General features: G+C 42.9%; 1 protein-coding gene across 2 annotated transcripts in view; it reads left to right on the top strand.

Moving 5' to 3' along the window:
• The first annotated feature begins 18206 nt into the window (after positions 1 to 18206).
• The window catches only part of LOC138663855 (zinc finger protein 182-like), a 214671-nt gene continuing 209378 nt past the window's right edge, over positions 18207 to 23499 (top strand). Inside the window, exon 1 of one of the 2 annotated variants that reach the window (XM_069750208.1) lies at positions 18207 to 18305. The gene's annotated coding sequence lies outside the window, so the exon portion shown is untranslated. The remainder of the gene's footprint in view (positions 18306 to 23499) is intronic. The other variant, XM_069750210.1, reaches the window with a different exon arrangement.

Raw genomic sequence — 23499 nt, 5'->3', positions numbered from 1 at the left:
CATGGAGTCTGGAGTGATATGTGGGACTCATGCATCTGAATCTGAAGTGACAGAGACCGAAGGGATTCCAGCAACTAAAGTGAGTACGCTTCTGCAAGCACCACAGACAGGACTTTGTTTTATATCTGTGGGGCACCAGAGTGTGGGAATACTACAGCCCATTGCCACGACTACCACCCTGGCCACCTTACAACTACTGCATGTGGACAAGAGTATTCCTACACCTCCCCATAAACCTACCAAAAAGTAACCAACATTTCTTCCTCCCTCTTCTTCCTAACTCCCAATCTCAGCAATCTGCCATTCATTAATCTCAATCCACAATCTCTGTGTGAGAACAAACATCTTTAACTTTTCTATATCACAATAATAAACATGTTCATATTTCAAATTACTATTTACATATATGATCCATCGCCTTATTTCTGCCATTATCGTCTTCATGCAGTGGCGACACTGCTCCTATTTGCATATATGATCCATTCCTTCTTTGTTGGAATGTCTGGTGTAATCCATTCCAATTAAATTATTAACCAACAGGCCAGACCGAATAGCAAATATAAGGGTTGGGCGTCACTTGGGAAATAGCGATCACAAAATAATAAGTTTTCATGTATCCTTTAAAAAGATGTGTAATAGAGGGGTTACAAGGACACTAAACTTCAGGAAGGCAAATTTCCAACGGATGAGAGAGAATCTTGGTGCAATTAACTGGGACGATATCCTGAGACACAAAAATACACAAAGAAAATGGGAGACGTTTATTCGCATCCTGGATAGGACCTGTGCACAGTATATACCGTATGGGAATAAACATACCAGAAATAGGAGGAAACCAATATGGCTAAGTATGGGTTACCTAAAGTTCATAAGGGTATTACACCTCCTCCAATGCATTCCATTATATCTGGGATGGGCTCTCTTGTCAAACATTTGAGTCAATGGGTAGATTCGCTGCTGCAGCCTTTGGTTGTAAGAGTCCCAGGATTTCTCAGAGATTCAAAAGATGTTTTGCAGCAGTTATCCAATGTTACATGGAATGAGAATTTCTGTTGGATGGGCTGTGATGTCATTTCTCTTTATACATGTATTCCGCAAAGTGTCATTATCTCAGCATTGGAATTTCATTTGCATAAACAGTGATTATACTGATGACTTATGCAACTATATCATGCAAGCTGTATTTTTTTTGATGACTCACAATTATTTTTCCTTTGACCAACAGTTTTTTCTTCAATGTAAGGGAGTCTCTATGGGAGGTAAACATTCCGTCCGTAGCCAATTTAGTGATGTCATATTGGGAGGATTTGTTTTTGTACTCCAATGACAATCCGTTTTTGTTGGATATTTTCTGGTATGGTAGATAGATCGATGATTTACTGCTTATTTGGAGTGGTGATGTGTCTGCCATGCCAGAATTTCTTAATTATCTCAATTCCAATGATTTTAATCTTCGCTTCACTTATAAGGCTGATTCCCATGTGATTTCGTTTTTGGACTTGAATCTACATGGTATTGTGGGTAATGCCATTGTTACCTCTACATATCGTAAGCCATTGTCAGGCACTAGCATCTTACATGCCTCTAGTAGTCATCCTAGACATACTAGGTTGGTGAACTAACCAGGATTACTAGAAATTGTAATAATGCTGGTATTCTCAAACAAGAAATTGATTCATGCTGTGATAGACTTGAAAAGAAGGGTTATTCTAACTGGTCTCTTGACAGAGCAAGAAACATTGTAAAGCGTAAAAAGCGAAGCGATATGTTTCTGCCCGGGGACGTAATAAATTGTAACGAAAATCGAAAAATATTTTGTTCCATCAAATATAGTCCCCAATTTAATAGTATCAAGTCTCATACTAAAAAACATCCCAATTCTATATGAAGATGATACTATGTCCACTATATTGGCGTCAGGCTGTCAAGTGGTTGCAAAAAAAGCCACCACTTTATCTGACATTCTTTCTCCAAGCTTCTTTAATCCTGGCAACACTTCTTGTACCTGGTTGCATCATACTGGCTTCTATCACTGTGGAGCTGCCAAATGCCGAACATGTGCGCATTCTGCTATCGCACATTCCTTTTATGACAGTGGTAATAGACCAGAGTTCAAAATACAGCAGTTTATTAACTGCATTAGAAAAAATGTAGTATATATGATTGCATGTATCAAATGCAATCTGAGTTACATAGAATGCACCACTCGTATCTTAAAGCTCATATTTCAGAACATATTACTGACATTCTTTCTACCAATAGCATTCGCTCCATGTCATATGCCTCTAAGCATTTTGTCACCTGTCATCAGGGAAAAACGGACTTTTTTCGGATCATTGGCATTGAAAAACTTGCGATGTCAGCCAGAGGAGGAGACTTTAAAAGACGCTTAATGATGCATGAAGCTTATTGGATGTTCTGTCTGAACACTTGCTATCCTGCGGGCTTAAATGCTCGCAAAGAAATTATGTTTCATTATTAGTTGTTTGTCTTTTGTTGTTGTTTTTTTTTTTTTTTTGGGGGGGGGATTTTTTTTTTCTTTAAGGGAGTCCTTATGGGAGCCTTTGCTTCATGTTATGCCTTTAGTATCTTGTTATCTGTTATTAGTGGAACATGGACTATCTTTGGATTACCAGCATTGAGAGATTTGCGATATTGGCTATAGGGGGAGACTTTAAAAAACCGCTTAATGATGCGTGAAGTTTATTGAATGTTCTGTCTCAATACCTGTTATCTTGCGGGCTTAAATGCTCGCAAAGAAATCATGTTTTACTGTTAGGTCATCACTTTTGTATATTTTTATTTTCTCTTGTGTATTTGTATTTTGTATATTATGTTTTTCTTATTCCTCTCTTTTGTGGAGATATATATATATATATATGTGTGTGTGTGTGTGTGTGTGTCAAATGTTAGTCCCAATCATTCTGATTGGTTACGGCTGGTATTTAATCCTGCTGTGATGCATATGGAGCAGCTTTGAAAAAGAACACACTGTTCGAAACGCGTAGCCTGCTGCTACTCACTCTCTTGTTCACCATGTTTTTGGACTTTGCATTTTACTCTCAATAAATTGGACTATTTTTGGAAGCTGGATTTTTTCTCCTGTACTGTTCTACTATTTACGTGATGACTGCACGGTATCCGAGCTTCCCCACAGCACATGCCTAGCAGGTGAGCTGGTTTCACCCTTTTTTTTTTTTTCTCCTTTGCCTGATCAGTAACATAGAGGTCTCAAGGACCTCTATGGTTACCATTCTGATGCATCGCTGACCCCCGATCATGTGACGGAGGTCAGCGATGTGCTCATTTCCGGCCGGATGGCCGGAAGCACCGGTTAAATGCCGCTGTTAGTGTTTGACAGCGGCATTTAACTAGTTAATAGCGGTGGGTGAAGCATGATTTCACCCGCTGCTATTGCGGGCATATGTCAGCTGTTCGAAACAGCTGACATGTCCCGGCTTTGATGCGGGCTCACCGCCGGAACCCTGTATCAAAGCGGGGGATCTGACCTTGGATGTACTATCCCGTCCGAGGTCAGAAAGGGGTCAACAGCGCACACAGATTTTTTTTTCGTGATCACTATTATTCACTGAATATTAGCGATCACAAGACGTTTTATAACGGCAATGAGGAAATAAAGCCCCTTAGTGGCCCCCGTTTTAATGCGAATCAGCGGTCGTTAAGGGGATAGTGCTATTTTGATAAAAAATAAAAAAAAAATCACAAGTCATTCTACCACGACAAGGTGTACTCATCAGTATGACCTTATCCTGTTTCCAGTATTAAAACCTTACCTTTGTGTTACACGACCCCAATGTAAAGGACAAAGCAGGACAGGATCCCAACTGAGACCCCCATCCATGGGAAGCTATATACTGTGACTGCCTAGTGTGAACACTTACCTATGGCTAACACAACACAGTTGGTTCTGAGCTTCCTATATAAGCAGGCTTTACCACGTTATTAGCCATAGCTAAGTGTTCACACTAGGCAGTCAGCTCAGGTACCCATCCGATCTGAGATTACCTTGGACGATTGGTGGATGGGCTCACAACTTTTGGCCAAATCTTGTGCTAAGAATCTCATGTGTTTTTTCATATATTTCACAAGCCATTATGCTATTCCCATTTCATGTATTGCACATTTCCTTGCTCTAGCACAGTAAATTTTGAGTGCAGCCATTGATCTATTTTCTATCGAACCCCTCGACTGAGTTCGCCATCACCACCTCCTCAGGCAAGAAATTCCAGATTCTCACTGCCCTAACAGTAAAGAATCCTCTTCTATGTTGGTCGGAAAATCTCTCTTCAAGACGCAGAGAATTCCCCCTTGTGACAGTCACCTTCCTTGGTATAAACAGATCCTCGGAGAGATATTTGTAGTGTCCCCTTATATACTTATACATGGTTATTAGATCTCCCCTCAGTCTTTTTTCTAGACTAAATAATCCTAATTTTGCTAATCTCTCTGGGTATTGCAGTTCCCCCATCCCCTTTATTAATTTTGTTGCCCTCCTTTGTACTCGCTCTAATTCTTTTATATCCTTCCTGAGCACCTGTGCCCAAAACTGTACACAGTACTCCATGTGCCGTCTAACCAGGGATTTGTACAGAGGCAGTATAATGCTCTCATGTGTATCCAGACCTCTTTTAATGCACCCCATGATCCTGTTTGCCTTGGCAGCCGCTGCCTGTCACTGGCTGCTCCAGGTAAGTTTATCATTAACTAGGATCCCCAAGTCTTTCTCCATGTCAGATTTACCCAGTGATTTTTTTCAGGGCCGCCATCAGGGCATTACTGCCCTTGCTACTGTATATGGCCCAATCAGCAGAAGCAAAAAGGGGGGTCCGGACAAGCTGGCAGCCTAAATGCATAACAACACACTGTAGTGATTTAAAGAAACACCTACAGTGTTGTTAATTCACCCGGAGGACGGAAATGGGCGCTGTACCTTTAAGTTGCAGCCTGCAAAAGTGCCTCATGGTCCTTCCTCATTCCGAAGCAGAGCAGACAGACCTGAGAGCCGTGTGTTGTCGATGGACACTGTGTGAGGAGACTGCATCCGGTGATGGGAGTCTGTGTCTGACAGCGTGTGGCTGCTGAGGTGAGACAGGTGAGGGGACTGGGGTGCTGCGTTCCACAGGGGAAGGCAAGTGAGGGGACTATCTATGTATTCATAGTGTGAGATCAGTGGCCCAAAGTCATTTAACCCCTTAAAAACATCAGTTACTTATTCAAATGTGTGAAAATGGGTTGTTTGCTCAATTTGATGCCAATTCTGATGCTCAGTACCCATTTGGGCCAGGCTGGAGGGACCTGGGTTTGATGCAGGGCATCAATGTCTGTGTATTCTTAGTGTGAGATCAGTGGCCCAAAGTCATTTAACCCCTTAAAAACACCAGTTATTTATTGAAAGGGCCGAAATCGACTGCCCACTTTGATGCCAGTTCTGATGCCCAGAACCCATTTGGGCCAGGCTGTAGAGAACTGGTTTTGATGTGGGGCGCCCTGTTCTATATGTCTGCACTGTGATATCAGTGGCCCAAAGTAATTTAACCCCTTAAAAACATCAGTTACTTATTCAAATCTGTGAAAATGGGCTGCTTGACCACTCTAATGCCAGTTCTGATGTATTCTTACTGTGAGCTCAGTGGCCCAAAGTCATTTAATCCCTTAAAAACATCAGTTACTTATTCAAATCTGTGAAAATGGGCTGTTTGCCCACTTTGATGCCAGTTCTGATGCCTATGTCATCTGGGTAATTTCGCAATGCATCACTGGGAACGGAAGCTGGCGGCAGCATCGGAACAGCTTCGGTGGACGCCGGAGGGTAAGTATATAACAATTTTTTATTTGATTTTTTTTAACAGGGATATGGTCCCCACACTGCTATATAATACGTGGGCTGTGTTATATACTGTGTGGGCTGTGTTATATACAGAGTAAAGAAAAAGCGCAAAATATAGTCCCCACAATTCAATAATAAATTGAAAGAGGCTTTATTACAACAACAACAATGACTTACTAAGTCAGCATGCCCTAGTTCTGCCCTGATATAATAATGAAATGTTCAAATAACTGTAGTAAGCCAACGGATCGATCTCACTTAGAACTAAATCATATATAAATACCCACCTGACAATTGTCATATATACAAAATATAAACATGCATGAATCAATGTATAAAGTCATGGATCACCAGAGTGGAGACAGTCCATCATTGGCTCAAACACACATGCAAACACTCAGAATGTGTTTGTAACAAAATGCTAAGGCAGAAATAAGCCAAATAGGGATCATATGTGTGAACAAGCCTGTTATGAAAGGCAATTCAGAATCACAATGGACATGGAGGTCAGAGCACATACAGTGAACTGACAATAACCCAAAATAATAGAACGAGCTCTGAGATGTGGGAACTCTGCAGACCGCAATCCCTAAGCCTATCAAACCACACTAAAGGTAGCCGTGGAGCGCTCCTGACCAGAACCTAGGCGCCTCGTCACAGCCTGAGAAACTAGCTAATCCTGAAGATAGAAAAATAAGCCTACCTTGCCTCAGAGAAATTCCCCAAAGGAAAAGGCAGCCCCCCACATATAATGACTGTGAGTAAGATGAAAACACAAACATAGAGATGAAACAGATTTAGCAAAGTGAGGCCCGACTAGCTGAACAGAACGAGGATAGGGAAGATAACTTTGCGGTCAGCACAAAAACCTATAAAAAACCACGCAGAGGGGACAAAAAGACCCTCCGCACCGACTAACGGTACGGAGGTGGTCCCTCTGCGTCTCAGAGCTTCCAGCAGGCGAGAAAAAACCAATAAAGCAAGCTGGACAGAAAAATAGCAACAAAATAACATAAGCAAAACTTAGCTTTGCAGAGCAGCAGGCCACAGGAATGATCCAGGGAAAAAACAAGTCCCACACTGAAACATTGACAGGAAGCATAGATCAAAGCATCAGGTGGAGTTAAGTAGAGAAGAAGCTAACGAGCTCACCAGATCACCTGAGGGAGGAAACTCAGAAGCTGCAGTACCACTTTCCTCCACAAACGGAAGATCCCAGAGAGAATCAGCCGAAGTACCACTTGTGACCACAGGAGTGAACTCTGCCACAGAATTCACAACAGTACCCCCCCCTTGAGGAGGGGTCACCGAACCCTCACCAGAGCCCCCAGGCCGACCAGGATGAGCCACATGAAAGGCACGAACAAGATCGGGAGCATGGACATCAGAGGCAAAAACCCAGGAATTATCCTCCTGAGCATAACCCTTCCATTTAACCAGATACTGGAGTTTCCGTCTTGAAACACGAGAATCCAAAATCTTCTCCACAATATACTCCAATTCCCCCTCCACCAAAATCGGGGCAGGAGGCTCAACAGATGGAACCATTGGTGCCACGTATCTCCGCAACAATGACCTATGGAATACGTTATGTATGGAAAAAGAATCTGGAAGGGTCAGACGAAAAGACACAGGATTAAGAACCTCAGAAATCCTATACGGACCAATAAAACGAGGTTTAAACTTAGGAGAGGAAACCTTCATAGGAATATGACGAGAAGATAACCAAACCAGATCCCCAACACGAAGTCGGGGACCCACACGGCGTCTGCGATTAGCGAAAAGTTGAGCCTTCTCCTGGTACAAGGTCAAATTGTCCACTACCTGAGTCCAAATCTGCTGCAACCTGTCCACCACAGTATCCACACCAGGACAGTCCGAAGACTCAACCTGTCCAGAAGAGAAACGAGGATGGATCACAGAATTGCAGAAAAACGGTGAAACCAAGGTAGCCGAGCTGGCCCAATTATTAAGGGCGAACTCAGCCAAAGGCAAAAAGGACACCCAGTCATCCTGATCAGCAGAAACAAAGCACCTCAGATATGTTTCCAAGGTCTGATTGGTTCGCTCGGTCTGGCCATTAGTCTGAGGATGGAAAGCCGAGGAAAAAGACAAGTCAATGCCCATCATACCACAAAAGGCTCGCCAAAACCTCGAAACAAACTGGGAACCTCTGTCAGAAACAATATTCTCTGGAATGCCATGCAAACGAACCACATGCTGGAAGAACAAAGGCACCAAATCAGAGGAGGAAGGCAATTTAGACAAGGGTACCAGATGGACCATCTTAGAAAAGCGATCACAGACCACCCAAATGACTGACATCTTTTGAGAAACGGGAAGGTCAGAAATAAAATCCATAGAGATATGTGTCCAAGGCCTCTTCGGGACCGGCAAGGGCAAAAGCAACCCACTGGCACGAGAACAGCAGGGCTTAGCCCGAGCACAAATCCCACAGGACTGCACAAAAGCACGCACATCCCGCGACAGAGAGGGCCACCAAAAGGATCTAGCCACTAACTCTCTGGTACCAAAGATTCCAGGATGACCAGCCAACACCGAACAATGAAGTTCAGAGATAACTCTATTCGTCCACCTATCAGGGACAAACAGTTTCTCCGCTGGGCAACGATCAGGTTTATTAGCCTGAAATTTTTGCAGCACCCGCCGCAAATCAGGGGAGATGGCAGACACAATTACTCCTTCCTTGAGGATACCCGCCGGCTCAGATAAACCCGGAGAGTCGGGTACAAAACTCCTAGACAGAGCATCCGCCTTCACATTTTTAGAGCCCGGAAGGTACGAAATCACAAAGTCAAAACGGGCAAAAAAACAACGACCAACGAGCTTGTCTAGGATTCAAGCGCTTGGCAGACTCGAGATAAGTCAAGTTCTTATGATCAGTCAATACCACCACGCGATGCTTAGCTCCTTCAAGCCAATGACCCCACTCCTCGAATGCCCACTTCATGGCCAGCAACTCTCGGTTGCCCACATCATAATTACGCTCAGCAGGCGAAAACTTCCTGGAAAAGAAAGCGCATGGTTTCATCACTGAGCAACCAGAACCTCTCTGCGACAAAACAGCCCCTGCTCCAATCTCAGAAGCATCAACCTCGACCTGGAACGGAAGAGAAACATCTGGTTGACACAACACAGGGGCAGAAGAAAAACGACGCTTCAACTCTTGAAAAGCTTCCACGGCAGCAGAAGACCAATTGACCACATCAGCACCCTTCTTGGTCAAATCGGTCAATGGTTTAGCAATACTAGAAAAATTGCAGATGAAGCGACGATAAAAATTAGCAAAGCCCAGGAACTTTTGCAGACTTTTCAGAGATGTCGGCTGAGTCCAATCATGGATGGCTTGGACCTTAACAGGATCCATCTCGATAGTAGAAGGGGAAAAGATGAACCCCAAAAATGAAACCTTCTGCACACCAAAGAGACACTTTGATCCCTTCACAAAGAATTAGCACGCAGGACCTGAAAAACCGTTCTGACCTGCTTCACATGAGACTCCCAATCATCCGAGAAGATCAAAATGTCATCCAAGTACACAATCAGGAATTTATCCAGGTACTCTCGGAAGATGTCATGCATAAAGGACTGAAACACTGATGGAGCATTGACAAGTCCGAACGGCATCACGAGATACTCAAAATGACCCTTGGGCGTATTAAATGCAGTTTTCCATTCATCACCTTGCTTAATTCGCACCAGATTATACGCACCACTAAGATCTATCTTTGTGAACCAACTAGCCCCCTTAATCCGAGCAAACAGATCAGATAACAATGGCAAGGGGTACTGAAATTTAACCGTGATCTTATTAAGAAGGCGGTAATCTATACAAGGTCTCAGCGAACCATCCTTCTTGGCTACAAAAAAGAACCCTGCTCCTAATGGCGACGATGACGGGCGAATATGCCCCTTCTCCAGGGATTCCTTCACATAACTGCGCATAGCGGTGTGCTCAGGCATGGACAAATTAAACAATCGACCTTTTGGGAATTTACTACCAGGAATCAAATTGATAGCACAATCACAATCCCTATGCGGAGGTAGGGTATTGGACTTGGGCTCATCAAATACATCCCGGTAATCAGACAAGAACTCTGGGACCTCAGAAGGAGTGGATGACGAAATTGACAGAAATGGAACATCACCATGTACCCCCTGACAACCCCAGCTGGACACCGACATGGATTTCCAATCTAATACTGGATTATGGGCTTGTAGCCATGGCAACCCCAACACGACCACATCATGCAGATTATGCAACACCAGAAAGCGAATAACCTCCTGATGTGCAGGAGCCATGCACATGGTCAGCTGGGTCCAGTATTGAGGCTTATTCTTGGCCAAAGGCGTAGCATCAATTCCTCTCAATGGAATAGGACACTGCAAGGGCTCCAAGAAAAACCCACAACGCTTAGCATATTCCAAGCATATTCAGGGCAGCGCCTGAATCCACAAATGCCATGACAGAATATGATGACAAAGAGCAGATCAAGGTAACGGACAGAAGAAATTTTGACTGTACAGTACCAATGGTGGCGGACCTAGCGAACCGCTTAGTGCGCTTAGGACAATCCGAGATAGCATGAGTGGAATCACCACAGTAGAAACACAGACCATTCAGACGTCTATGTTCTTGCCGTTCAACTCTGGTCAAGGTCCTATCACACTGCATAGGCTCACTTTTAAGCTCAGGTAATACCGCCAAATGGTGCACAGGTTTACGCTCACGCAAGCGTCGACCGATCTGAATGGCCAAAGACATAGACTCATTCAAACCAGCAGGCATAGGAAATCCCACCATGACATCCTTAAGGGCTTCAGAGAGACCCTTTCTGAATATTGCTGCCAGCGCAGATTCATTCCATTGAGTGAGCACTGACCACTTTCTAAATTTCTGACAATATACCTCTATCTCATCCTGAGCCTGACAAAGAGCCAGCAAATTTTTTTCTGCCTGATCCACTGAATTAGGCTCATCGTACAGCAACCCAAGCGCCAGGAAAAACGCATCGATATTACTCAATGCAGGATCTCCTGACGCAAGAGAAAACGCCCAGTCCTGAGGGTCGCCGCGAAAAAAAGAAATGACGATCCTAACCTGTTGAATTGGGTCACCAGAAGAGCGAGGTTTCAAAGCCAGAAATAGTTTACAATTATTTTTGAAACTCAGAAATGTAGTTCTATCTCCAAAATACAAATCTGGAATAGGAATTCTCGGTTCAAGCAAAGAATTCTGGACCACAAAATCTTGAATATTTTGAACTCTTGCCATGAGCTGATCCACACATGAAGACAAACCTTTAATGTCCATTGCTACACCTGTGTCCTGAACCACCCAAATGTCTAGGGGAAAAAAAAGACAAAACACAGTGCAAAGAAAAAAAATGGTCTCAGAACTTCTTTTTTCCCTCTATTGAGAATCATTAGCACTTTTGGCTTCCTGTACTGTTATGAAAGGCAATTCAGAATCACAATGGACATGGAGGTCAGAGCACATACAGTGAACTGACAATAACCCAAAATCATAGAACGAGCTCTGAGACGTGGGAACTCTGCAGACCGCAATCCCTAAGCCTATCAAACCACACTAAAGGTAGCCGTGGAGCGCTCCTGACCAGAACCTAGGCGCCTTGTCACAGCCTGAGAAACTAGCTAATCCTGAAGATAGAAAAATAAGCCTACCTTGCCTCAGAGAAATTCCCCAAAGGAAAAGGCAGCCCCCCACATATAATGACTGTGAGTAAGATGAAAACACAAACATAGAGATGAAACAGATTTAGCAAAGTGAGGCCCGACTAGCTGAACAGAACGAGGATAGGGAAGATAACTTTGCGGTCAGCACAAAAACCTATAAAAAACCACGCAGCGGGGACAAAAAGACCCTCCGCACCGACTAACGGTACGGAGGTGGTCCCTCTGCATCTCAGAGCTTCCAGCAGGCGAGAAAAAAACAATAAAGCAAGCTGGACAGAAAAATAGCAACAAAATAACATGAGCAAAACTTAGCTTTGCAGAGCAGCAGGCCACAGGAATGATCCAGGGAAAAAACAAGTCCCACACTGAAACATTGACAGGAAGCATAGATCAAAGCATCAGGTGGAGTTAAGTAGAGAAGAAGCTAACAAGCTCACCAGATCACCTGAGGGAGGAAACTCAGAAGCTGCAGTACCACTTTCCTCCACAAACGGAAGATCCCAGAGAGAATCAGCCGAAGTACCACTTGTGACCACAGGAGTGAACTCTGCCACAGAATTCACAACACAAGCCCCCATTGTGAACTTCCCCTGATGAAGCTGCTTTGAGGCAGCGATACGCGTTGGGCAGAGCTAGGGCATGCTGACTTAGTATGTTTAGATATTTGTGCGGTCTTTGTTGAGATACTTGGTGACTGTCAGTTCACCATGGGGGCTTGTTCACACGTGTGATCCCTATTTGGCTAAGGGTACCGTCACACACTGCCATTTCGATCGCTACGATGGTACGATTCGTGACGTTCCAGCGATATCGTTACGATATCGCTGTGTCTGACACGCAGCAGCGATCAGGGATCCTGCTGAGAATCGTACGTCGTAGCAGATCGTTTAGAACTTTCTTTCGTCACTGGATCTCCCGCTGGCATCGCTAGATCGGTGTGTGTGACACCGATCTAGCAATGCGATCTAGCGATGCGTTCGCTTGTAACCAGGGTAAACATCGGGTTACTAAGTGCAGGGCCCTTGCCGTCTGCTTCCCGCACTCGGTGACTGCCGGCCGTAAAGTGAAAGCAGAGCACAGCGGTGACGTCACCGCTGTGCTGTGCTTTCACTTTCACTTTACGGCCGGCAGTCACAGTGCGGGAAGCAGACGGCAAGGGACCTGACGGACACCAGAATGTAAGTATGTGCTGTTTGTTTTTTTTTACGCTGGTAACCAGGGTAAACATCGGGTTACTAAGCGCGGTCCTGCGCTTAGTAACCTGATGTTTACCCTGGTTACCCGGGTACCTCGGCATCGTTGGTCGCTGGAGAGCTGTCTGTGTGACAGCTCCCCAGCGACCACACTACGATTTACCTACGATCACGGCCAGGTCATATCGCTGGTCGTGATCGTAGGTAAATCGTATAGTGTGACGGTACCCTTACTTCTGCCTTAGGGTACCGTCACACAGTGGCATTTTGATCGCTACGACGGCACGATCCGTGACGCTCCAGCATCGTAACAATATCGCCCCAGCATCGTAGACTACTGTCACACTTTGCAATGTACGACGCTGGAGCGATAATTTCATGACATATGTGCGATGTAGAAGCCGTTGGTTACTATGCGCACATCGTATACAATATCGTGCACACCTTTGTTACACCATGCGATCATGCCGCCACAGCGGGACACCAGACGACGAAAGAAAGTTTCAAACGATCTGCTACGACGTACGATTCTCAGCGGGGTCCCTGATCGCAGGAGCGTGTCAGACACTGCGAGATCGCTGGAACGTCACGGATATATCGCTGGAACGTCACAAATCGTGCCGTCGTAGCGATCAAAATGCCACTGTGTGACGGTACCCTTAGTGTTTTGTTACAAACACATTCTGAGTGTTTAACAGAAGAGAAAATATGGCACTCACCCCTGGAAATGCTGTGATGAAGTCCTTTATTTGCCACAAACAGCAATCAGGTACACATGGAGAGGCGGCAGGACGTGGACAAGAGAGGGTGCGGGGAACCGGTAAGGAGTACGGCCGTTTCGCGCAAGGCGCTTCAACGGGTCCAGGTGCAAAATACACATATGTCACTTCCTTTTAAGGGGATGGACAATCACGTGAGCAGAACATACAATTGAGTGAAAAGTTAAAAAGAATGTTCAATTTGCACATAGAAACGCGTACAAGGACACGATATAGCTATTTTAACAATATCTATAGGCTGTAAATATATTATCAGGAAAAATCATTTTATAAAACAATCATTTTATAAGAAAACCGCCATATCAAGTTTATCATTGAGCCCGATGGGGCCTTGGGCATTAGTATCCAGGATCCACCTGGCTTCATGTTGGAGCAGAATCTTATAGCGATCGCCACCTTGGTGGGGGGTTTTTACAATTTCCAGGCCGGCAAAACGCAGGACATCAGGATTAGCCCCATGTTTATTTTTCACATGTTTGATTAATCGCAGAGAACCTTTTCCAGTTAAAATTGATCTATGATGTTCCCGGAATCTAGTAATTAACGGGTGGATGGTTTTCCCAATATAAAAGAAAAGACATGGACAGAAAATAATGTACACCACATATTTGCTCCGACAATAAATGAAATCACGGACAGTATGTGTTATGGAACCTATGCGCAACGGATTCGATGTTAGATGAAAATGGCAATAATTACAGTTACCGCATTTATGATTACCTTTGGGTCGGGACATTTCTTGCCAATTTTGACTTTCAGATAGAAGTCTATTGTGGACCAAGATATCACCGATATTTCTGGTACGTTTGTACGCAAATTGTAGTTTTAACGACGTGAGTTTAGACAGATCCCTGTCTTTTTGTAACACATGCCATTATCCATCTCACTATGCGTAAAAGCGAAAGTGAATCTTTGTTCTTTTTGTGATGATCCTTTAATTTTTTTACAATTCTTTAAAAGTGCATCTTGTGATAATTTATTAACCCTGTGTTCGGCTTCCATTAGAATGGTGGAAGGATACTCTCTTTTTAGAAATCCTGACTTGAGGTCGGTGAGTTGCTCTTTAAGAATTAAGTCATTACTATTAATTTTTCTATACCGAACCATTTGACTGTAAGGGATACATTTTTTCGTTCGTATAGGGTGCGCACTATTAAAGTGAAGCATGTTATTCGTTGCAGTGGATTTTTTATGTACCCGAGTGATTAATTCACCATCGGAGACATTAATTTTAACGTCGAGAAAGTCTAACTGGTTTTCACCGAAAGTGGACGTGAACTGCATATTTTCTTTATTCACGCTATTAATGTGCGCTACAAAATTATCAAACTTGCTTTTAGAACCGTCCCAAATCATAAAAATGTCGTCCGCAAATCGTACATAAAATTTCATGTGTCTCAAAAATGGATTTGCAATCAATGTGATATACTCTTCCTCGAACGCGGCCAGAAATAAATTAGCAAAAACGCATGCGACCGACGTACCCATGGCCGTACCGGTGCATTGCCAAAACCATCTGTCCATGAATTTAAACGCATTGTGCGATAGTACAAAATCCAGACTTTCTATAATAAAAGCAATAAAGTTGGGATCTTTTTCCGTATTGCTTAAAATTCTCTTGATGGCCTCCAAACCTTTATTGTCTGGAATACGGGTGTATAGGCTAACGACGTCTATGGAGGCAAGAGAGAACCCCGGTTGCCAGTCCACGATTTTCAGAGCTGACAGGAAATCTCCAGTGTCCTTCACAAAAGATGGAATTTTCTGTAAAAGTGGTTTTAAAAGCCAGTCTAAAAACTGAGATAATGGCTCTGTTAGGGAATCGTTCCCCGAAATTATGGGACGTCCTGGGGGGTGCGTGGCATTTTTATGTATTTTTGGGAGGCTATACCAATGTGGTATTTTTGGATATTCTGGTAAAAGTTTTTCAGCTCTTTTTTTAGATAGAGTTCCATTTACCACAAATTTATTCAACAAAGAGCGTAGTTTTTCTTTAAACTTAATCGTTGGATTACTATCTAATGATAAGTATGTTGATTTATCATTAAGTTGAGATAGAGCTTCAGCTTTGTAATAACTTTTATCCAGGATGATAATGTTCCCCCCTTATCTGCTTTTCTTATAACCACGTCCTTCCACCGTTGCATTTCCCATAGGGCTTTTTCTTCATTTGGAGTTAAGTTCTTTCTGGGTTCTTTATATATGATAGCCTCAACATCTTTCAAGACTAAATCATGAAACAAATCAATTGAATTTCCAGGGGAAACAACGGGCATATAGCTGGAACGAATTCCCCCCCTAAAGGGTTCAATCAATGTTGGAACGGAATCTAACTTCCTCGGTTGATCCTCATCGTCCATTCCCTCATTTAAATATGCTAATAAACAGATATCATCAATTTCGTCTGTTTCCGAAGGTGGGAAAGCCATAAAGCCTAAATTTCCTATCACGGCCGGTTTTTCCGTTGTAGGTACAGCCGTCCCTGGGGGAGTCAAATCTTTGTTGACAAATTGTTTGTGTAAATGAATTTTCCTCACACTTTTAAATAGGTCTATTTTAAAATTAGTTAAGTTGAAGCGTTCAGGCAAACAAAAATTTAATCCCAGCGACAAAACTCGTTCTTGGTCTGCTGACAAATCTTTATTAGACAAATTAACAATTCGAAGTTTATCGCCTGCAGTGTTCACCTCCTCCAGGACACCTGCTTGCGTTTCTTTTGTTTTATTACGTTTGCAGCCCCCTCGCCGGGTTCTTCTCCTAAAGGGACGGTCTGAGATGCTGTAGTTGCGGTTGCCATAATTGCAGTAGCACGATCATCCCCCTGATCCTCCAGTCCACTTGAATCGGAATCTGTGATCCATCCATCTTTCATTGCTCTTTTTTTATTATTATTATTGAAGTTTTTTCCGGGGCGGTTTTTTGAAAAAAATCTTCTTTTATTTTTATTCCAGGAGAAGACTTGCCCCATGTCAAAATCATTTTTATCCCTTAGGAATTTTTCTTTTTTCTTTTGCTTCGTATCCATTTGGATTATTACTCATTTTTTCTCTAATTTTTTAAGGAAAGATTTAAAATGTGGTTCTGCCACTCTCATGGATAATTCCTTTTTTGCTTTCTCGAGCAGCTCACACAATTTACTATACTCTTTTTCATTTTGTGATATCACTAGTAAAAGCAGTTTTTGTGAGCATTCAAGGTGAATCTGCTCCCATGCATCCTTAAAAAACGCATCTTCCATAAATTGTGAAATGTCTTTGTATACTCGCAATCCTCTAGGGACCCGGTGGCAGTCCACATACGATTTTAATAATTTTATTGTCCAATACAGTCTAATTTCTTTTTCAGCCAACGTATGTATTCTTAATTCCAAAGTCTTTGTACTTATCATTTCTAGTTCTTCTTTATGGTTACAATCCATAAAGAATTCCACCGCACCCTCTCTGCCTGCCAATAAACCAAGCTCCGCTGGTGTGCTGGAGTCCGAATCAATCATAATATCATCAGGAGTTTCCATTCTGCCAAATGCCGCTTACCTGAGCTGACTGCCTAGTGTGAACACTTACCTATGGCTAACACAACACAGTTGGTTCTGAGCTTCCTATATAAGCAGGCTTTACCACGTTATTAGCCATAGCTAAGTGTTCACACTAGGCAGTCAGCTCAGGTACCCATCCGTTCTGAGATTACCTTGACGATTGGTGGATGGGCTCACAACTTTTGGCCAAATCTTGTGCTAAGAATCTCATGTGTTTTTTCATATATTTCACAAGCCATTATGCTATTCCCATTTCATGTATTGCACATTTCCTTGCTCTAGCACAGTAAATTTTGAGTGCAGCCATTGATCTATTTTCTATCGAACCCCTCGACTGAGTTCACCATCACCACCTCCTCAGGCAAGAAATTCCAGATTCTCACTGCCCTAACAGTAAAGAATCCTCTTCTATGTTGGTCGGAAAACCTTCTCTCTTCAAGACGCAGAGAATTCCCCCTTGTGACAGTCACCTTCCTTGGTATAAACAGATCCTCGGAGAGATATTTGTAGTGTCCCCTTATATACTTATACATGGTTATTAGATCTCCCCTCAGTCTTTTTTCTAGACTAAATAATCCTAATTTTGCTAACCTCTCTGGGTATTGCAGTTCCCCCATCCCCTTTATTAATTTTGTTGCCCTCCTTTGTACTCGCTCTAATTCTTTTATATCCTTCCTGAGCACCGGTGCCCAAAACTGTACACAGTACTCCATGTGCCGTCTAACCAGGGATTTGTACAGAGGCAGTATAATGCTCTCATGTGTATCCAGACCTCTTTTAATGCACCCCATGATCCTGTTTGCCTTGGCAGCCGCTGCCTGGCACTGGCTGCTCCAGGTAAGTTTATCATTAACTAGGATCCCCAAGTCTTTCTCCATGTCAGATTTACCCAGTGATTTTTTTCAGGGCCACCATCAGGGCATTACTGCCCGTGCTACTGTATATGGCCCAATCAGCAGAAGCAAAAAGGGGGGTCCGGACAAGCTGGCAGTCTAAATGCATAACAACACACTGTAGTGATTTAAAGAAACACCTACAGTGTTGTTAATTCACCCGGAGGACGGAAATGGGCGCTGTACCTTTAAGTTGCAGCCTGCAAAAGTGCCTCATGGTCCTTCCTCATTCCGAAGCAGAGCAGACAGACCAGAGAGCCGTGTGTTGTCGATGGAGACTGTGTGAGGAGACTGCATCCGGTGAGGGGAGTCTGTGTCTGACAGCGTGTGGCTGCTGAGGTGACAGGTGAGGGGACTGGGGTGCTGCGTTCCACAGGGGAAGGCAAGTGAGGGGACTATCTATGTATTCATAGTGTGAGATCAGTGGCCCAAAGTCATTTAATCCCTTAAAAACATCAGTTACTTATTCAAATCTGTGAAAATGGGCTGTTTGCCCACTTTGATGCCAGTTCTGATGCCTATGTCATCTGGGTAATTTCGCAATGCATCACTGGGAACGGAAGCTGGCGGCAGCATCGCGCGCATCGGAACAGCTTCGGTGGACGCCGGAGGGTAAGTATATAACTATTTTTTATTTTATTTTTTTTAACAGGGATATGGTCCCCACACTGCTATATACTACGTGGGCTGTGTTATATACTGTGTGGGCTGTGTTATATACAGAGTAAAGAAAAAGAGCGCAAAATATAGTCCCCACAATTCAATAATAAATTGAAAGAGGCTTTATTACAACAACAACAATGACTTACTAAGTCAGCATGCCCTAGTTCTGCCCTGATATAATAATGAAATGTTCAAATAACTGTAGTAAGCCAACGGATCCATCTCACTTAGAACCAAATCATATATAAATACCCACCTGACAATTGTCATATATACAAAATATAAACATGCATGAATCAATGTATAAAGTCATGGATCACCAGAGTGGAGACAGTCCATCATTGGCTCAAACACACATGCAAACACTCAGAATGTGTTTGTAACAAAATGCTAAGGCAGAAATAAGCCATATAGGGATCACGTGTGAACAAGCCCCCATGGTGAACCTCCCCTGATGAGGCTGCTTTGAGGCAGCGACACGCGTTGGGCAGAGCTAGGGCATGCTGACTTAGTAAGTATGTTTAGATATTTGTGCGGTCTTTGTTGAGATACTTGGTGACTGTCAGTTCACCATGGGGGCTTGTTCACACGTGTGATCCCTATTTGGCTTACTTCTGCCTTAGTGTTTTGTTACAAACACATTCTGAGTGTTTGCATGTGTGTTTGAGCCAATGATGGACTGTCTCCACTCTGGTGATCTAAGACTTCATACATTGATTCATGCATGTTTATATTTTGTATGTATGACAATTGTCAGGTGGGTATTTATATATGATTTGTTTCTGAGGGAGATTGATCAGTTGGCTTACTAAAGTTATTTGAAAATTTCATTATTATATCGCATAGTCTGTTAGACACCCAATGTTTTTTTTTCCCAGCCATGGACATTTGACATAATTCTCCCTGGAAATCCTTTCATTGCCTCTTTTATACCAGATCTATCATGTATTCACAATATTGACTGCCTTTATAATATTTTTTGAAGATTTTTGTAATTTTGCACATTTCCTATTTCACTTGCCTTTAATTGTCTTGCATGTCGCTCCATCATGATTTTAACTGTTTTAATTAAATTTTTTGTCTGGCTTGGCATTGCTGTTGTAATAAGGCCTATTTCTATTGATTATTGCCTTGTATGCACTATATTTTGCGCTCTTTTTCTTTACTCTTTATAATTCTGGTTGCGCATTGAGTAGCACCTGACTGGTGTAATTGTATTTTATTAAGTGGTGCCCACCTTCTTTCCATTTCAGGCTGTGTTATATAGTACGTGGGCTGTGTTATATAATACGTGGCTCCTATATACTATGTGGCTCCTATATACTATGTGGCTGCTATATACTACGTGGCTGCTATATACTACGTGGTTGTGCTATATACTACGTGGCTGTGTTATATACTATGTGGCTGTATTATATACTACATGGTTGTGCTAAGTGCGGCATAAATACATATTCTAGAATACCCGATGCGTTAGAATTGGGCCACCATCTAGTGTTTTCATAATTGCATATAGAAAGGGGTGGTTAGTTAATTACCACATGGTCAAGCTCCTCTGTTATTGCTTATCTATATATATGGAATATTGTGATTAATGCACATATAAATGCTGATTAAGCAAATAAAGTGTAACTGTCGCCTTTTCTGCAATTAAGCTAAAAATTGAGACATTGACTGACTCGGCACATCTGCTCTAGTTCCTCTTTTCATCTTGGAAAGTCCCAAAGAGCTGCCTGGTTTGTGGCGGCCATTTTAAGCAATTGATTATAGTGTATATATTAGCTGTGAGTATTTATGAGTATATAAGCAAATTAGATCTGTATGAAATATATACATATTTCCATCACATCCCCCTTAGATATCACTTGCCCTAATCCTAACCTCCTGTTCCAAAGCGCTCTTTTATGCTGCCGGTGAGCTGACACATGCCTAGTGCATATACCCCCTCCATACAGAATTTTCGCGAATGGGCAGTCAGGAGATCTGTCCCTAATGAGGGTTCATGGCATTGCAATCAAAGTCTTATATTGAGCAGCACGCTCAGTCAAAGGTGTGTATTCTTCATCAGTTAGATCATCTATCCGGACAGGCGGGGCATCCACAGCATCATTCTGGCTTGGGTGTATCTGCTGGTATGGGAGCTTTCTTTTAAGGCCGGGGTCACACTGTCGACAAAAACGGACAAGTGCAATGCGATAAAAAATTGCATTGCACTCGGACCAATGTTAAACTATGGGGCAGCTCCCAGCAGCCAATTTTTTCTCGGCTGTTTCCCTCGGGCCGAGACAATCGCAGCATGCTGCGATTGTCACCGACACTCGGCCGACTATCGGCTCACTCGCACCCATATAAGCCTATGGGTGTGAATGAGACAACGCACATCACTCTGATATCATCCGAGAGATGTGCGTTATATGGTGACCCCTGAAATGGAGGAGATGGAGAAATTAGTTTCTCCGCCTCCTCCGCAGCTGTGCTCCTATCCGCTCTGTGCAAGAGGCTCGGAGCAGGAGCTGAGGGTCATTAACATATCGCATCCAATGCTCTCGCATCGGATGCAATAAGCTAGTGACCCCAGCCTAATGCGATGCGTGGATCCAAGTAGGTCTTCCCTCCAGTTTCACAGAGGTTGGTGTAGTCAGCAGCACTTGGAAATTACCATCATATCTGGGATCGAGTGTTCTCCTTACAAACTTTTTCACCAACATCCTGTCTCCTGGCTTCAAGGAGTGCGTACCAGATACTGAATCTGGATCTATCAATGAAGAGAAAACTCGAGAATGGATATTAGTGAGTTTTTTGGTCAGTTCAATTACATAAGCAGACAAAATATTATATTGCATAGTCAGCTGCTGAGGGAAGAATACCCCTAACCTAGGACTAGGCCATAACAAAATTTCATATGGTGTCAGGTTTTCCGGGCCTCTGGGAGTGTGCCTTACACTAAATTATTGATTTTGTCTGTGAGGGGTTGAACTTCGTATTAACTCATAACGCGTTCATGTTTATGGACGCGTGGTATTTACAAGAAGTTGGTACTGCGATGGGAACTCCGGCAGCTTGTACTTTCGCCAACTTATTTTTGGGATTCTTTGAAGAGAGATTCATATATTCCACACAAAACAACTACTTGAAACAGATAAAGTTATACTTTAGATATGTCGATGACATTCGTTGTGTGGGATGGGTCTGTGGATACCTTTAATATGTTTGTTCGATATCTTAATCAACAAAAAACGATGAATATGTCATTTAAATTGTATGGTGGACAACGTTTAGAATTTCTCGATGTACTGGTAGAGATATCAGAGGGTTCAATCTGTACTTCATTGTATTGTAAACCCACAGCGACTAACGCTATGATGCATAAGGCTATGTGCACACGTAGAATGGTCCACTGCGGATTTTTCCGCAGCGGATTTGATAAATCCGCAGGGCAAAAACACTGCATTTTTCCTGCGGATTTATCACGGATTTACCGCGGTTTTTGTGCGTATTCCACTGCGGTTTTACACCTGTGGTTTTCTATTATGGAGCAGGTGTAAAACCGCTGCGGATTCCGCAGAAAGAATTGACATGCTGCGGAATGTAAACTGCTGCGTTCGCGCGTGTTTTTTCCCGCAACATGGGCACAGCGTTTTCGGTTTCCCATAGGCTTACATTGTACTGTAAACTCATGGGAAACTGCTGCGGACCCGCATAGGAGTGGCTTACACTAAATATTGCGATCCGGAGTGTCTCATGCCATGGTTTGTTTGTCTCTTGGGCATCTTTCAACATTCTGTTCTTAAATATCCCATTTAGTCTTTCCACTTTTCTGCTACTTTGGGGATGTAAAATAGTAAAGGTATTAAATAGCAACATTACGAAAATCTTTAATATATGTATATATCTGTTGCTGTATGATGGATACAATCACAACCCAGTCGTGAAAAACCAGATGTAGAAGGAGGTGTGGAAACCACAAGAGAAACGACCAATACTGGGTAAATCACACATATAAATACTTTGTATTTTGTGAATAAAGACTATTACAATCATAAAAACTTGATAATCTCTGGACGACAATGGTACAGAGTGAAACAATGGTGGCGATCACCCCAACAAGTCGCCACTGTACAAAAAGACGTGCAGACCGGATGACACAGGCTACCATATAAAAGGACACACACATATACAGTTAGGGCCAGAAATATTTGGACAGTGACACAATTTTCGCGAGTTGGGCTCTGCATGCCACCACATTGGATTTGAAATGAAACCTCTACAACAGAATTCAAGAGCAGATTGTAACGTTTAATTTGAAGGGTTGAACAAAAATATCTGATAGAAAATGTAGGAATTGTACACATTTCTTTACAAACACTCCACATTTTAGGAGGTCAAAAGTAATTGGACAAATAAACATAACCCAAACAAAATATTTTTATTTTCAATATTTTGTTGCAAATCCTTTGGAGGCAATCACTGCCTTAAGTCTGGAACCCATGGACATCACCAAACGCTGGGTTTCCTCCTTCTTAATGCTTTGCCAGGCCTTTACAGCCGCAGCCTTCAGGTCTTGCTTGTTTGTGGGTCTTTCCGTCTTAAGTCTGGATTTCAGCAAGTGAAATGCATGCTCAATTGGGTTTAGATCTGGAGATTGACTTGGCCATTGCAGAATGTTCCACTTTTTGGCACTCATGAACTCCTGGGTAGCTTTGGATGTATGCTTGGGGTCATTGTCCATCTGTACTATGAAGCGCCGTCCAATCAACTTTGCAGCATTTGGCTGAATCTGGGCTGAAAGTATATCCCGGTACACTTCAGAATTCATCCGGCTACTCTTGTCTGCTCTTATGTCATCAATAAACACAAGTGACCCAGTGCC

This window comes from Ranitomeya imitator, chromosome 2 (genome assembly GCF_032444005.1).
Source record: "Ranitomeya imitator isolate aRanImi1 chromosome 2, aRanImi1.pri, whole genome shotgun sequence".
In the NCBI taxonomy this organism is placed as follows: Eukaryota; Metazoa; Chordata; class Amphibia; order Anura; family Dendrobatidae; genus Ranitomeya; species Ranitomeya imitator.
This window is presented reverse-complemented; position numbering and strand designations above follow the sequence as displayed.